This window comes from Mytilus californianus, unplaced genomic scaffold, assembly GCF_021869535.1.
Source record: "Mytilus californianus isolate M0D057914Y unplaced genomic scaffold, xbMytCali1.0.p SCAF_1, whole genome shotgun sequence".
Classification (NCBI taxonomy): Eukaryota; Metazoa; Mollusca; class Bivalvia; order Mytilida; family Mytilidae; genus Mytilus; species Mytilus californianus.
This window is the reverse complement of record NW_026262581.1, coordinates 34186827-34204737: the sequence shown is the minus strand read 5'-3', so window position 1 is coordinate 34204737 and position 17911 is coordinate 34186827. Positions and strand designations below refer to the sequence as shown.

Sequence of the window (17911 nt, the reverse complement as noted above, 5' to 3'; positions counted from 1 at the left end):
TTAGATAAAGAATATTTAGATCTAATAGGAGACAAATTTATTGATCAAATGGATTTTTTTCCTCTTCTTTGTAAACTATCATCGGGAACGACATTTAATCCTGACTTTTTTAAAAAGCCGTATGAGATATTTAAAATAGAATTAGATGAAATGGCCACGGGTAATAAAGAATGTTTTTTCGGTCTTGCTTTACTTGTTCTGTTTAACAACAATTTAAAGACAAGTTTATTTAAAGATAAAGATAATGAAATATTTAATGATATGTTTAAAGAATTATATGAGGAACTAGAAATGTCGGACAGGCCGTCTAAATCATCCGTTCTACGTAGTCTACAAACACTAAAAGGAACATTTGTTAAAGAAAGCGAATGTTCCTTTTCAGCGATACATGATAAGGTTTTCGATTTTATTGCATTTTTCATCGGAAAAATGTTAGTTAAATCTATACTGAATTATGGAAATAGCACATTCATTGCCGAACGAATGAGCTTAAAAGTCTTGGACGAAACAGACGATTTTGTAATTATGCTTGATGAAGTTCAAGAAGAGCTGTACTTTCAAAGAATCAAAGAAGAAATAAGAAGTCGAACATTTGGGACTGTTTTTCGCAATGTAATAGCAACAACGTCTTATTACCAAGAAAAACTGATATCATTGTTGTCTGAACAATGTGACACTTTCTCTATTTTAACTGGAAATTTGTGGGCATTGGTTTTGAGCGCATCAAACGACTGTGATATCCTAAATACTTTTCTTATAGAAACGAGATTTAAAAGAATGAATTATGAACTCACGACTCAAACAGAGTCAGTTGCGGATGGTGTTTTGTGGGATCTATTATGTGACACACAAATAAATACTGACGACAACGAGATTCAAAACGATTTTTTAAATTCTATTAACGGTCCCCTTTGTACCGCAGTTGCCTATGGACTGGATGATTTAATTCAAGTATTACTTGACACTGGAAATGCAATCAATATAAACAAAACTCTTTTAATAGAAGACATTGAGATGACACCTCTGCTTTATGCATATTATGAACATGAGCTAGATATTACAAAAATGTTCATACAGCATAATTCTGATGTTAATCTATCGTATACCGAAGGTAATACACTCTTGCATTTCGTTTGTGATAGTGACGAGAGTGATTTCCTAGAAGTTTTACTCAACTGTAAAGAGTGTGATTTGAATAAGAGGAATGATTTAAAAGAAACACCGCTATTTCTTGCTTGTCAAAATGAGAGTACGGATTGTGTTAAATTACTAGTTGAAAGTCAATGCGATAAACATAGCAGTAACATTGAAGGCCAAAGTCCTTTGCAAATAGCTTGTTCGCAGGAAAATGATGACATAGTTGACATTCTTTTGAATAACAATTGCTGTGATATCGACCACTTCGACAACATTAAAAACACTGCACTGTCATTAACTTGTGAACGGGGTAATACAAAAATAGCACGTCTTTTGACATTAAAAGGCTGTAAGATAAACACTGCTAATAATCTTGGAATGACTCCCTTACATATTTCAGCTGCGATGGGATTCGTTGAAATAGTTGAGTTATTACTTTTGAACGATTGTGATATCAACGTATGCGACAGTTATAATCAAACACCTTTAAGTTTGGCAATTGAAAACTATCAAAAGCCTTGTATTGAGTTGCTTATTTCTCACGACTGCGATGTGAATATCTTTAACCTAGAAGAACAAACTCCACTTAATATAGCATGCAGAAAGAGACATGTTGACATTGTTGAGCTTCTTTTAAACATAGATGGTTGCGATATCGATAAATCGAATAATAATCAGGAAACTCCTTTGGCCGTAGCATGTTCGCAAGGATGCAAAAACATTGTTGAACATTTGATACAAAGAAATTGCAACATAAATACTGTCAATATTTACGGAATTTCCCCGCTTCACATTGCTATTGGTAGTGACAACATTGGAATAGCACAAATTCTAATTGGAGGAGGTTGTAATTTAAACTTGTGTGATTCTTATAAGCGCACACCTCTCTTTTGTGCTTGTGAGATGGGTTTTTACGAAGCAGTTGTGTTGCTGCTAACTTATGGCTGCGATGCTAACATCTGCAATGAAGATGGTTTAACACCACTAGATAAAGCAACATTTAACGGTTTCTTCAACATTGTCACATATATCTGCGAAAAGCAAGAGTCTAGCAAAATTGAAATACTATATTCAAGAATTTAGAAAAAGGAATAACGTACATTAATACTAGCAGGTATATATATATACATAAAACACTAGTTACAATCATTGCAAGATGCCAAAATACAAAAATACTTTAGTAACCTAATTTGGAAAGCGACTGATCGATGTATTAATGGTTACAACAAAGAATGTTAACTTTGCCGTATTATGCAACATTTAGTAATTTATTCTGCCATTACTTCACATACAGACAAGTTCTCATTTCTTCTCATTCGTGACGAGGCATACGAATTTGCTTTTGTTATTAATTTCTTTGAATAAAGAAACTGAATGGGTCTATTAATACCTATGCTACATCATTCTTTAAAGACCCAAATGTTGCAAAACACTTGTCCTACTACATCCATGACAAATATGTTGTTGTCCCCACAGATAAAGCCCCAAACAACATCGTTTTTGACAATTAACTTGGAAACTCAACATTTACCCCTACGACACTTACTAAAGAGGAAAACCTAGATAATCATAGGTCTGTTCTATGTTCCAAAGATGAGGAACTGGATCTTCCATCACTGTTATGGATACCTAAACTACATAATTGTCTTTACAAACAAAGGTATATTGCTGGGTCTTCCAAGTGCTCCACGAAACCTCTTTTTAAATTATTAACATCAATTTTATCAAGAATCAAAGCCGAGTTTCAAAGTTATTGTGAAACTACATATTCTAGAGGTGGCGTGAATCAGATGTGGATACTTAAAAATCCAAAAGATCTTTTGGAGTACATACAATCTAAGACTTTTTCATCTTGCAATAGTATTAAAACATTTGACTTCTCTTCACTTTACACAAGTATTCCCCCTTTCCAAACTAAAAGACAAATTGAAAGAGATGGTCCTGTTTTGTTTCATAAAAAAAAAGAATGACCAACGTAGATACAAGTATCTAGTCTTAGGGAGGGATACATCCTACTTTGTAAAAAAATACTCTGATTCAAATAACAAATTTTCTGAAACAGACATTATCAAGATGCTTGATTTCTTGATTGACAACATATTTGTTACGTTTAGAGGACGTGTTTTTTAACAAACAATCGGTATTCCCATGGGAACAAACTGTGCCCCTCTTCTTGCCGACTTGTTCCTTTATTCATATGAGGCTAACTTCAGACAGGAACTTCTTAGGAAGAAAGAAAAGAAGTTAGCAGTATCCTTTAACTTTACTTTCCGCTATATAGATGATGTTCTCTCACTAAATAGTTCAAAATTTGGTGACTATGTTGAACGCATCTATGCCATCGAACTTGAGATAAAGGATACAACAGATACAGTTAAGTCTGCCTTATATCTTGACTTACATCTAGAAATTGACAATGAGGGTTGGTTGAAAAGAAAATGATTTCAGCTTCCCAATTGTGAACTTTTCATTTCTATGTAGCAACATTCCAGCAGCGCCTGCATACGGAGTATATATTTCACCCAGTTGATACGATATTCCAGGGCTTTTATTTCCTATTATAATTTCCTTGATAGAGGGATGCTGCTCACAAGGAAGCTGTTAAACCAAGAGTTCCAAATGGTGAAGTTAAAATCGTCCTTTCGTAAGTTTTACGGACGCCATCACGAGTTGGTTGATCATTATGGAATATCCGTTTCACAGATGATAACGGATATCTTCATAATGACCTAACTACAATCCCGTCCCCTTTTCACGAATGTGACTGACCGAATTAGACTTATTACTGGGTTTGTACTAACATGGGCAACACGACGGGTGCCACATGTGAGTAGGATCTGCTTACCCTTCCGGAACACCCGAGATCACCCCTAGTTTTTGGTGGGGTTCGTGTTGCTCAATCTTTATTTTTCTTTGTTGTATACTTTTGCTTGTCTGTTTGTCTTTTTTCTTTTTTAGCCATGGCGTTGTCAGTTTATTTTCGACTTATGCGTTTGAATGTCCCTCCGGTATCTTTCGCCTCTCTTTTGGAATTTGTTTTATCGAACATTTACATTAACGTATCTCTTTTAAGAGAATAATTTTCTATATAAAAAAAATGCCTGTACCAAGTCAGGAATATGACAGTTGTTACCTATTCTTTTAATGTGTTTGAGCTTTTGATTTTGCCATTTGATTGGTGACTTTCCGAATTGAATTTTCATCGGTATTTTTGTTATTTTACTTTTTGGGAGAGTTTGATAAAAAGTGAAATTATTCTTCAATTTCACCAAAGATTCAGAGTGAAAGTGCTTGTATATGAATAAGTCAATATTGTGCAGGCATTTTAAGTTAGATTGGTAACACTGAAATATATCTCGAGGCGGAACGGAAATAATGTCACCAAGCGGAATGATATTCGCTATTAGGGATCGATAAAACGCTCGTTGCTCTACGATTACGTAGCCTTATCACCTTGTTGGGAGACTACTGAAATTTAATCCAAATTATGTTTTAGTCCGGACAAGTAAAATTCATGGTGTACGAGAGGCAACTCTTGATATTCATATCATTATAGACATGGAAAAACATCGGTTTTAAAGAATGAAACTGTCGCACGGGAACACACAAAAAGAAAAATTGAAGAAAATTCCTATATTTTCACAATATTTTCCCTAAACATTTACGCTATGTTTGAGCAGGTTATCGTGCGTGCCAAAAAAAAAACCAAGTCTGTAGTCAATGCATGCTAATTATTCGGTGAAATGTATTAATACATTTTCAGTGGCTTTAAACATTACTTTTTTCTATTTGATGATTAGTCCTTGCCACAGCTGTACGTCCATACCGTACTCCAAGATATTACCAACTGGCACTAGCATAGGTAACAGAAAATTCGAAAATATAATTATTTCTCTTTTATCCGCGATAACGAGAAATAGAATTTGTAAACATTGTAATATGATTAAACCCATTATTTCTTAATATGTCAAATAAACAAATCTTTACGAACACAGCTTGAAAAAGACATAAATGATATTCATCCAGGATTTACGGAAGCATCCATAAAATGAAAGATTGCAATTACTTCTATCGTCATTTGATATAATGCAGCTTTCTGTTCAGTCGTTTGCACTAATGGAGACCACACCTGCATAAATATTACATTTTTTTAACTATTGATATGTGATATTTTAATATTGTATAATGTTTGTATTGTGTATATTGTTGTATTGTTCCCTTCAACCCCTCGGGGTATAAATGTGCATTTCTTAATAAACATTTATATCTGTTAAGACTAGATAAATATTATCAATGAATCTATCTCTCCTCTTTCGTTAAATTACAATTTATAAGGTGAACGGTTCTTAGAAAATAAAAACAAACCATGTCAATTTGAATATTTTGTAAAAAAAAAAATTTAGTATATTTGTATTTGAAAAGTATACATGTGCAAAACCAAGTAACAACTTTGTATTTGGAAAAAAATATGTTAGGAGCTATGATAAAGCTTCCTAAAAATCATTTGCTGTTTCTCAATTGCGCACGATGTTTTCACAAAAGAAATATTGATGGAGAACTGCATAAACTGCGCATGTTCCTACATTTTCATAAAAAATCTCAAAATTATGACAACATCGTAACACTGAAAAAATCTTGTGTTATTCGTTTATATTTCTTGAGCTTATGCATTTCCTTATATTTTGAGAAAATGTGAAATATATCTCAAAAAGTTCATTTTCTTTGGCACAAAACGGATCTTGATGCTACATTCCACAAAATCTACCAAATGTACTTATCTTATTGTAACGAAAACCGAGCGGTCAGGCCTTAGTGTAAACTATAAATGTTTATCCCTTACTGCGTTGCTATAAAAATGTGTTTTGTTAGAATGTACGAGTATATAAGAAATAAAAGTTATAACTGGTGACCCTTCTTTGGTAGCGTGGTACTCTGGTATCATGGTACTATGTGGTACTCTGGTATTCTGAATATACACTGGTAATGTTAGTTTCTCTGGTAAGGTAATGACTCGAATATAAAAGGGTAGATTAGAGTATAGGTTTTTGTATGGTAACTCTCGATGTTTGTTAGAATAACAGACTCGTTAAATAAAAATCAACTTGTATTAACTTTAACATGTATTAAATATCAACAATACATATAAATATTAAATAACTTAACAGTATTTTAGACTTACAGATAAATACTTTATTAACCTTCTATCGTGAATAAAAGAAAATGGATAGCGAAAAAATATACCCAGAAAGTTTACTAATTGTAGTTTGGTAATCGGCAAATGGTAAATCAAGTTCAATGCCAAAAGATAAAGTTTCCTCTCGAGAAGTTATTCTCTAAATGCACTTGTAAAGGAATTAACAAGCCCACATTATACAGACGTAGTCTCCTCGGACATTGTAATAGTGTTTGCTGTCTGGTTAACTACTTGGTCTGGTATATGGTATCTGTACGTATATCAAAATAGCTTGGAATTAGCGAATGTTACTTGCCCAGGGTAAAATCGTGCTGAAGACTTATCTGTATTCTCCGCCGTATGTATACTTAGGTAAACCAATTTACCGATTTGGTTTACCATTTACCATTTTGGTTTACCATTTACCATTTCGGAAAATACCTACATTACCAAAACCGGAACTGACGTCATTGTACGTCAATTGAAATAAACAATTCACAGGTGTTCCGAATGTAAAAACATAGGCAAGAATAATAAAAAGTTTCAGAGTTAACAATGTTTAAACATAGTTATACAAGAAATATATAATAAGAAAAGTCAATTATCGGTAAGATTTAAACAACGTCATCACACAATTTTAGGGGCAACAAGTTCCATTTCAGGGGACCCACATTTCGTTACATAATTACTCAATATGATTGAAAAATATTCGGGGAAAAGGGGACAGGATTGTAGTTACGACAATTGAAACATATCCGTCGTCATCTGTGAAACAGATAATCCATAACGGTCAACCAACTCGTGATGGCGTCCGTAAAATTTACGAAGGGATGATTTCAACTTCAACACTTGGAACTCTTGGTTTAGAAGCTTCCTTCTATCAAGGAAATCATAATAGGAAATACAAGCCCTGGAATATCGTATCAACTTGGACAAATATAAAATATCTAGGTCTCCTACCCCATGAAAAAAAAGCCTTATATAAATAGTTCACTATGTTGATGCTGCCGGAGGATAAGCATCCATATTGCAAGTATTTTGACACTTTCGTCACAGGAGAGACAAAAATGCAAAGATCACAATGGCAAAATCGAAATCATCACGTTTGTCGTAAATTTTATTTGTCAATTTACACTATCTGCCAATCTGTATATGAAAGCTAAACAGTAGTGTATCTGTATCTGTGTTATCTAGTGTCTCATGTTCAGTGTAAAAGATTCCATAAAGTGTCCTTTTAATGTTTTTGGCTCTTCAAATCAACGATTCTTGACATAAATGCCAATCTTTATTTATTCGATTCAACTATACTAAATAAGACGCTTTCTGAAGTTGTGTATCGTTACGGCAATCCGCGTATCCCGAAAAGACGTCAGAACAAAGTAAAACGGGGCGTTATCATATTAATTTTACTCGAAAAATGGACACAGGTCAAGTGAATTTTGTTAGAGAGACATGTACTCCCTCTTATCTTTCTGTACACATTTTTATATGTAAAATATACTTTATGTTAACAAAGGACGTAAAGTATCTAAGGAACTGATCATCTCATAAAAAACAACATTTTGAACAAGAAAACTTTAAAATTAGGTCAGATGAACCCTGTCAGATAAACATTTACCCCTGATAATCATTTAATTATTTTCCCCAAATAAGGATGGCCTATTATTTCGAGTATCAAAGCACAAAAATTTAACTTTAATGGACCTTGAAAGTGAGGTCAATCGCAGCTCAACTTTGTCAGATAGATATGTATCTCGTAATACCTACTATTTTATGACTGTTTTGTTCAATTTGTATTCATTTTATTCAACATTTACAACATAAGCACAAATTGAAGATATAATTGAACTGCCACTAGAAGTCTCAAAGAACATGACCTATATAATCACAAAAACTGTATGTTGGTTATTCTTTATCCGTTGCTGGTGAACTGCTATCATCAGCCCAGAAGTCGTTGCTATGGTAATGACATGATTTATAACATACCTTTATTAAATTGGTTAATTTAGAAATTATTTAAAAACTATAGGTACCAACTCCTAAGTTGGACTTTGATGAATTTTACTATTTTTTTATTACTTTTGAACATATAGTTGAGCTTGAGGTAAATAGTGTTTATCATCCCTGGTTTTCATATATTTGGGTTTTAGCGTTTCTTGTAAAGGTAAATTAAGAAAAGTGCTTCAGAATAACTAGCATCCTCAGAGTCTTTCCTCTTGCAATAGTATAAAAACATTTGACTTCTCTACCCTTTACACTAGTATACCTCGTTGTTAACGTAAAGACACATTGAAAGAAATAGTCTTACTTTGTTTCATAAAAAATTGCTAGCATACTTACAAATATCTTTATTAAGGAACGAATAAATCATACTTTCTAAAAAAAAAACCACTCTGCATCAAACACAAAATTCTCTGAAACTGACATCATCAAGATGCTTGATTATTTGATTGATAACATATTTGATACTTTCGTAACGTGTTTTTCAACAAACAATTCACTGAATGAGAGACTTATCAGATTTATACAACACGGCGGATGCCATATGTGGAGCAGAAACTGCTTACCCTTCCTGAGCCCCCGAGTTTACTCCGGTTTTTGAAGGGCTTCGTGTTGCTCAGTGTTTAGTTTGTTATGTGGTGTTTTTTCGTCGTTTTTCGTTTTTTGCCATGACAATGTCAGTTTTCTTCAACTTCTTTTTTACTTTGTCTGAGAAACGGATTAAATCATAAGAACTCAACGTTGGTCAATGAAAGGTGAAAATGATGTCAAATCAAAAGAATCCTGTAACACAAGCCTTACACCTACAATCATTCTTAATATTATAAGAGTTTACCAGTATACTTAAAGTAGCAAAGCACTAAACTCAACGTTGATCTTGAAAATGAGGTTAACTGCTAATAACAGTTTTTTCTTATGTTGTGCTGTTAAACCACTGTCCAAGGTCAGGGGCGGGTTGAGCACTCACAAACAGGTTTAACACCACCACATTCATTATATGCCTGTCCCAAATCAGGAGCCTGTAGGTCAGTGGTTGTCATTGGTTCATGTCTGTCATAAATTAGACATAAAAGAATAAGACGTGGTATATTTGCCAGTGAGACAATTATCCACCAAAATTCAAATGCAGTGGATGTAAGGAATCATAGGTAACCGTACTGTTCTTTTGGCCGTAAATGGCAATATTTATGATTAACAAAAACAGCAGCGTGACCGACATGAACCAACAACAACCACTGAACTACAGGCTCCTGACTTGGAACAGACACATAAAGAATGTGGCGGAGTTACATATAATAATAATAAGACGTCATAAACAGTCTGAGAAAAACATGACCTTCAAGTACAATGCTAAAATATAAGTATCGACATGATTTAGGATCATACTTGTTCATAATTGTATATATTAAGGAATACATAAAGACTACTTTACGTAGATGTATCCCGCTTAGATACCATTTCTCCACATTCAATAGGTGAATTTTTAAATTGATTATTGATAGCAGACCAATGATGTTTTATATGGAAAGGACTATCCGCCATAATTATACATTTCTCAATTTGTAAAAAAATGCAATTTTTTAATTTGTAACATGCAATTTCCTTATTAGTTAAATGTAATTTCTTAATTTGTAATATGTATTTTTTCCATCCGTTACATGAATTTCTACATGTCTTGATTTGTGAAATGTAACTTCTTAATGTGTAAATGCAATTTCTTAATTTGTTAACGTATTTTCTTCGTTCGTTACATAAAATTCTACATTTCATAATTTGTGAAATGTAATTTTTTTGTTTGAGTCACATTTTGGGAGAATGTGTCAGTGTAATTGTTACTGCTGCCAGCCAATGAGAAGTTCCGTTTCTCAAGAAAAACTACAAGTTAGAAATCAACAAGTCACAAATCAAGAAGTTTTACAAATCAAGAAGTTTTACAAATCAAGAATGAAATAGTTCCACAATATTCCACACGAGGTCGTTGTGGATCCATGTCAACTCGTACCATAGCCAACTCGTACCCAATATTTACCACCTCGTACTTCTTCCAACTCGTACTTTTACCAACTTGAACCCAATATTTTATTATTTATTCGCATTAAAGCGTTCATGTTCTTTTATATGATATACAAAGTACAATAAAGTACAACTTTATTGATTGGTAATCTGATGCAATTTGTTTTCAAATCAGAAATATCTAAAGTTAATCATTCGTCTTCAGAAGTAAGTGATTATATTGTAAGTGAAGTCTATTCAGTAAATATATCTAAGTAATGAATGCATGTCTATATTAAGAAAAAAGCCCATTTCTGATTTCAAATTGTAGTATTTTCAATGATTTATAAAAATTCCTAATAATGTCAGGGATTTTACAAAGTCACTGCAACTGCTAAGAATTTTACAAAATCACTATATATTTCAGGGATTTTACAAATTCACTAATATATACATTAGATTATTACACACAATGACTTTAGTGTATACGTGCTGTCCATTTACTTTAATTTTCCGCTGCCAGTCTGGTAGAGTAGTAGCATGGATACACTACAGTTATTTTAAGATTTTTGGTGTTAGAGATCAAGGAGAACACCTAAAAAAATATTGAAATATTAAGGAACATTAAAACAAGATCTTATTCACCACAAAAAAGGAAAAATGGAAATGGGAACCTATGCCATGAATGCAAGTGAATTGAAATCAGAAAATAGATATATTTACTGTGATGATATCAGATTGAAGTTGTTAATTGTTTCCTTGGCAACATCTATCTATGTTTCTACAATAAAGTTTATAAACAACTGTAGGTATTCCAAACTACTTCAATTTCGCCCATTAAATAGCAGACCAGTCCCTGTATTTTTTTTTTATCAATAACAATTTACAACCAAACTCAGTAAAGATTCCACTAAGTTCCATTCAACTGAAAAAATGAGAACACTAATCGCTACCTTGTTGATACTTTTGTTTTAGATAATCAAGAATTCTCTTATAACACTGTCAACAAAATTTGCCATAATTGTATTTGTATTATACAATTAATTATGTGGTAGGTTCTGTCTGTCATTGTTTTTCGTTCATTGTAGTATAAATCAGACCTTTAGTTTCCCCCTGTTTAATTGTTTCACATGTTGCACCCTCCGGCCTTTCAAAGCTTAGTATTCAGTATGAATTTTGTTCATTGTAAAAGGTCGTGTAATGATCAGTATATACGTTGTTGTTCAACATCCTTGACCTTTGTTAATAATTGGTTGATAGTTGTCTCATTTTATATCTCATTATTTTTGTATCATGTTTTCATTGGATTTTTTCTTGATTTCTTGGTATATTGTCAATGAAAATGTGTAAAAATATAAATCAGGACCAGTTTAAACAAGGAAAAAAAAAAAAGATTCGAAAATGCAGTGACAAAAATGCACCTAAAAATCAACCAGTTACTCCCTTATTTTGTATTGAATAAATAAATATATATGAACATCAAGTAACAGAATTATTTAACAATCATTTCTCTTTTAACAATTATTTTGGTTACAACTTTCAAATGGTTTCGATTTCCTGGTCACGGATTTCCTCATAATTCAAAATTTCCTGTTAATTATTAATTATTTGTGCCCTAACATCTATTTTTATAATCTTTTCACTTCAAACAGGAAATTTATGGTGATCTAACTCGTCGACATACACATTTTTAGGTTGGAATGAACAAATATTTTTCTGAAAAAAACAGAGTTTGGCATCAATCTTCTAGGCTGTTCTACGACGAGTATTTTGATATTCAGGGACCTACTTAATATTACTATCTCAAAAAGGTAAGTGTATTGTTTGAATAATTATATCCTACAACGTGTGGTAAGTTGCATTCCCGGGAAATTCATGATAAGAAGGAATTTCGATGCAATAATTTATAATTTTACATGAAAAGGATGAAGACATAAAATTTCTATGTATATTGACGTATCTATATTACTGAGTCAAAGAGTGACCTTTATCTCGAATTTATTTAATTGGGTCTTTCCACTTTTTCGTGGAAAGACCTTTTGATTTTTTCCTGTTTACTTTTGTTTTCTTTCATCCAAATTTGTTTCTTGCGCTATTTGGTTGTTTCGCAAGATGTCGCTGAAATATTTAAGTATATTATATCAAACATTTTATACGCTTTTGAAGCGTTATCTTCACAAACACTGGTTTTCTTGTGTGTACTACTCCTTCGCAACCGTAAAAGATAACGACAAAATTATTTTCCCAAATTGCTCGTTATATACTCAGGATGTCAAAAAATTATTTTGACCAAAGCGATCGGGAGATTCCATATGAGAGTTATTTTCCTTTATGTATGAGACATAAGTGAAATGTAATAATAACTCGTAAACCATAAGTAATAGAGACAAGGGTCTTTTGATTTGATGTCCTAGGTCCACCAAAATAAAAATGGGGTGAAGGTCAAATGTCAACGTCATATTCTTTTATTTACTTTAAATTTGCTAATGTTTGTTACTACTCAGAAACCGTATATGATATTGACAAACTATATTTACTTAATTGCTAGTTGCGACATGTCGTAACATACAAATATTGGTTGAAGGGATACGTTGACGTTTAAATGGAGTTTTCTCCCCTCTAATGTTTAAAATTAACTGTATGGTGATAGAACTTATTAACCATATATAGCAGAGACCTAGAATCTTTTGATTTGAGGCCCATGCTTTATGGCCTTGAAATTGAGGTCAAGGTGAAAGTTAAATTTGACGTTCAATATTTTGACCTTTGTTCTTAATTCATATATGAACATGATAAAGTCATAGGGTCTTTTACATTAGGTTGCAGAAATATGACCTTGAAAAAGGTCAACTCAAAGTGACCTTCTTGTGAACCGACAGTAGAATTTTTGGGCACGAATTTCGTTCCTTCAATAGAAATACAAAAATTGAGGTGCAAAAAGTGACTAAACTTGCAATATCCATGTATATATCTTTCATACCGTACAATTCGAGGTACTGAAGGTCATAATTTTGCTGTGCATATTTAGTTATTTCTCCATTAATCCAGAACGGTTGTAGAAAAAAAATACATCTCACAATCGAAAATAGTAATTATATGTACATTTATATTCTTCAATTCCATACAAATAACAAAAAAGTAAACAGAAATCCTACCTTTTAGTAATAGTAAAAGTTCAATGGTAAGTTAATATTGATATTAAAAGACCTCCGAACAAAAAGGGATGTTCAGATCCCCGAGCACGAAGGGCGAAGGGATTTGAACAGCCCTTTTTGTGAGGAGGTCTTTTAATGTCAATATTAACTTAATCATTGAACTTTTACTGACTTACAAACCATCAAAAACATAAGAAAAGTACACAAAAAGCACTTGCAGAAACCTAATTCCCCTGAATTGGACGAATCTTAAGATGTTCAACTTAATTGATAGTTAAACAGTACTCAGACTGATATGTACAATTAACAGTTACCAAATTGCAATGGAAACGGACGGATTAAATGGCAGTACATCATTTAATTATTTGTTAGCATTAAAATAACACCAAATGATAGTTTTACAAACTTAGGGGGTAAATTCATATTTTTGAATCCAACTTTTCGAAATAACGATTTCTTATTTAATAAATGAGGCAATCAAAACCCTATACAGACCTCATTTATAACTGACCAATAAATATTCTGCACAACAACGTCTTGTTATATATATTTGATGTTTTTAATCTGTCAGTAATCATGAAAACAGTAAGTAAATTCTTCCGACAATTAACTTTTTAAACTGATTGTTTCAGAACTTCTAATCGAACAGACCTAGATGTATAAGGCCCTTCACAATATTCATCCGGTAAATGTTAATTTATTTTTGATTCTGTAATTTTCCAACACTACGTAACATGCGAATGCAAAATAATTAGTGGTGTCTGTTCAGTCCAATCAATTAATAGATCTTAGTTTATTTTTTGTTAAATAAAAACTATGCATGCAAACTTCAATGAATAAAATCGTATTAAAAAACCTAATTGTAACATATATAGCATCAACTAGGTTTCACTGGTCAGATCAAAACGTGTTGAGTTGAGATATTTTCGGAAGTTCAATGTATTATATGAAAACAAATTAAATGAAGCAAAAACACCTGAAAAAACTTTTACATTTCTTAGTTTGATCCTTATCATATTTTATAAATCGTATTAAAACATTAGATAAGAAGCATAGTTTAAAAGTATTTAAAACTTTTTTATAAGCAGTCAGTAATGTAATAAATTGAAGGAAAAAAAAACAAAAAATCCCATAAAAATTTCAATGGAAATTTTACATTATAGCATTTTACAAGATCTTGTCTTTGTGTGCTAAGTACATGGAACAATTTATGAAGTTGATTGGTTTTTGTTTGCTTTACGTCCAGTGGCAAATATTTCATGCATGTACATCACTATAACAAATAGATTTAAATACAATGGGTAGGTCGTGCAATAGGAGGTCAACAGTGAGGTTGGACGTGAAACTTTAAAATGCCACTGGAAAATGAGGGTATATTGAATAAGGACAAAAATTTAGACTTGCAACAGCTGGCCACATTTGGACCACTCAAATAATTGGTGCAAGAGTTTTTAATTTGCCGAGAGCGTTGATCCATGAAATCTTCTCTGAAGTCGATCATCGATGTTTACGTGTAGTTTGAAATATCATTTCACACATCCAATTTAGGTTCGATACTTTTAGCTCGCTTAAGTAACTGCATGTGAGAATTCAGAAGATGTGGTATGAGTGTGTAACTGTTTTGTTTATTGTACTTGATTTTTTGGGTATGATATTCTGTACTACCGCTCTCCTGGTTGGTCTTGCGTGAGGGTGTTCGTCTCGAGAGCGGGAGGTCGTTTGTTCGAATCACGACCGGGCCAAACAAAGACGTTAAAATTGGTATTTGCTATTTCAACGATAAACACCCGGCATCATAGAGTAAGAGCACAGACTGGTCGGCTCAGAGTGGGAAATGTGTCCGGGTCGGGTAAATTTTCTTACTGCGAACTAATATCTTGTAAAATTACACGTTAAAAACAAACCACTCAGCGTGTCAGTCTAGTAAAAAGCGGGGTTTATTTGCCGCTGGTCGTCATCCATTATTATCATCATTCATTTACCTTTATATTATACAGTGAAGTGTTTTTCTTCTACTGGTTTATGGTACAACTTCTTATATTTTCACCGATCAAAATTAAAATTTGGCAGGTGAAATTTTTCAACCAAACACTTCTTGTGATTGTTGGGATACCCTTGACGGTAAATAATATTAAATCAAATGTGCCTTTTGGGATATATAATATTTGACGGTAAATATTATTGAATTAACTCCGTATAACTATTATTTAATCATGGGGCGGTTTTGAGCTTTTTATTCTGTATACGCATCTTTCTATAAAAACTGAATGTTGAATCTTAATGTTTTGATCTGTCTGTGTCTTTGGGTTGCTGTCACATTAATGTATATCTTTATATACTTTTATTCAAAACAAAATGATTCACTTGGGTATAGAGATATTGACATGTCTGGACCTCTCCCGTCCCACAGTATACCCTTGCCTTGGGTGCGTTCGTTTGGCTTATCGGATATATAAATGCGCAGCTTTGTCTGATCGAAATAGGAATGTATTTCCGATGACTGGTGTAGTGGGAATTTCACGCTACCTATACGTTAAAAACATTAAAGGGAAATACGATCTACGCACGAGTTGAATGATTGAAATGTGTTAACAACAAGAAAGATCGGCTAAATCTTTTCAAATAAGTCGCATGGCTGATTTTACCACACTTTTGCCAGGACAATTGTAGATGAAATTTTTTTAACAAAACCGATTAGCAAGACAATAACTAAAAAAAAATAAATGAAACGCTCAAAATAAGTTGAAGCCTTATATAAATTAATGTCAACATTTTTTTTCATCCATTTTTGCTTTTATGTCAACTATTATACCAGTCTGAGATATAAATAAACTTTAAACAGCAAATGTTGTCACCTAGACGAGACAGTCGTCATTGTACGCTTCAATATAAGAGTTATTGCCACTCAATGAAGATTGTTTTTCTTTTCTAATCCCCTCTCCTATTAGGTTAGCTAGAAAGGATACAATGTAACCCCTGATGTGTACTACGACAACGTTTTTTAATGTTAAAAAAAAATTAAATGCAAAGAGAAAAATGATGGAAGAAATGCTAAGATTTACGCTTAAAAATGCAAATGTAAATAAATTGAAATATATAAAATTAGGAAAACTGTTAGAGACAATTATCAACTGAAGACAAATGATTATACATCACTAAATGAAGCTGATAAATTAATTGTTCCATTAATGTCCAGTGGCAAATATGTCATGCATATTCACGACGAGTGGATCAACCCGAAGCAAATGATTACAATTTTAGAGTGGCACTTTTTACAATAAGGCAGAGCGTTCGATTGAGGTAAAACGTATGCCGTAATAGAATACAGTTGAACCATGGTCGAAGTCGTAAGTTTGAGCTATTTACCCTCCTTCCCTTTTTTTTCTTCCACGGTAGACGAATGTCAAAAACAAAACGTCATGAATTTACAATCAATAACGGCCACTATAAGTAAATGAGATATATGAACGTTTTTGTAAATAAATTCCTATTGCAGCCAGCATCTCCCGGTTCGAGACAGGTTAGTATTTCCACTAAAATACCGTTTGATTATTGACCGAAGATATTAAAGCAACCAAAAGCACGTTGAATAAAAAAAAATCTAAAATTGTAAATTATGGTATTTTGCTGGGTGTTTTCCCGATCCTATTTCGGACCCCCTGATTTTAAGAGGGCGTATCTAATTAGTCATGCCCGATTAACTTTTAGTAAATTGAACCTCAACTTAAAGACCTACACCGGGTAAATAAGTTCGAGGTACAATAAGTAGACAATAGAAATCCTTTGTGAAATGAGATCGTCCCAGGTCTCTTAGATAATTATTTTGCGTTGAATAACAATGAAAAATGCACGAGCAGGTTTGTAAGCAGTCTGTAAATGGTCCGTCAACGTGCTGGATATTAGATACCATCGAGTCAAAACATGTTTAGCCGGAGTAGAAAAGTATAACAAAAGTACCGAACTCCAAGGCAAATTCGAAAGGGGAAGTCAATAAAAACTGACAAAATTAAAATTAAATATATCACTAACAGTTTTTATTTCACTTTTGAAAAAAGAAGAAAAAAATAAAGATCTGCACTGAAATAAAATATTTGAGTTTCCAAATAATCGCAGTTTCATTGCATCTTTTTTGTTTGTCATAACCTGTGTGATCCCTTGCAATTTTAACCAAGATTACAGAGTGCTTTGATAATAATTTGGGAATATTTCAAATCAAGACTTGAAAGGTCCGAACATCTACAAATTTTCTAATTCTTTTTTAACCAAAATTAACCTATTGCGTTTCAAAAAGTCATTGGTTTGTACAATTTAGAAAATAAAGATATTATATATGGATTTTTCATCCAACTATTCAAATTTACCATCCCAATGCCCCCTTTTTAACATTTAAACAGCATATCTTTTGGTCTACTTGATTCTTTTTGTGTAAATGTATTTTATGTTTCATCGTACT

At 32.6% G+C, this 17911-nt stretch overlaps 1 protein-coding gene across 3 annotated transcripts in view; it reads left to right on the top strand.

Annotated features, from left to right (window-relative positions):
* Nucleotides 1-17911, top strand: part of LOC127719499 (uncharacterized) — a 72031-nt gene that overhangs the window by 20572 nt on the left and 33548 nt on the right. The window contains exon 1 of one of the 3 annotated variants that reach the window (XM_052225650.1): nt 11970-12114. The exons of the other annotated variants lie outside the window; for them this stretch is intronic. The gene's annotated coding sequence lies outside the window, so the exon portion shown is untranslated. Of the gene's footprint in view, nt 1-11969; nt 12115-17911 lie in introns of those variants that run through there. 3 annotated transcript variants of the gene reach the window in all.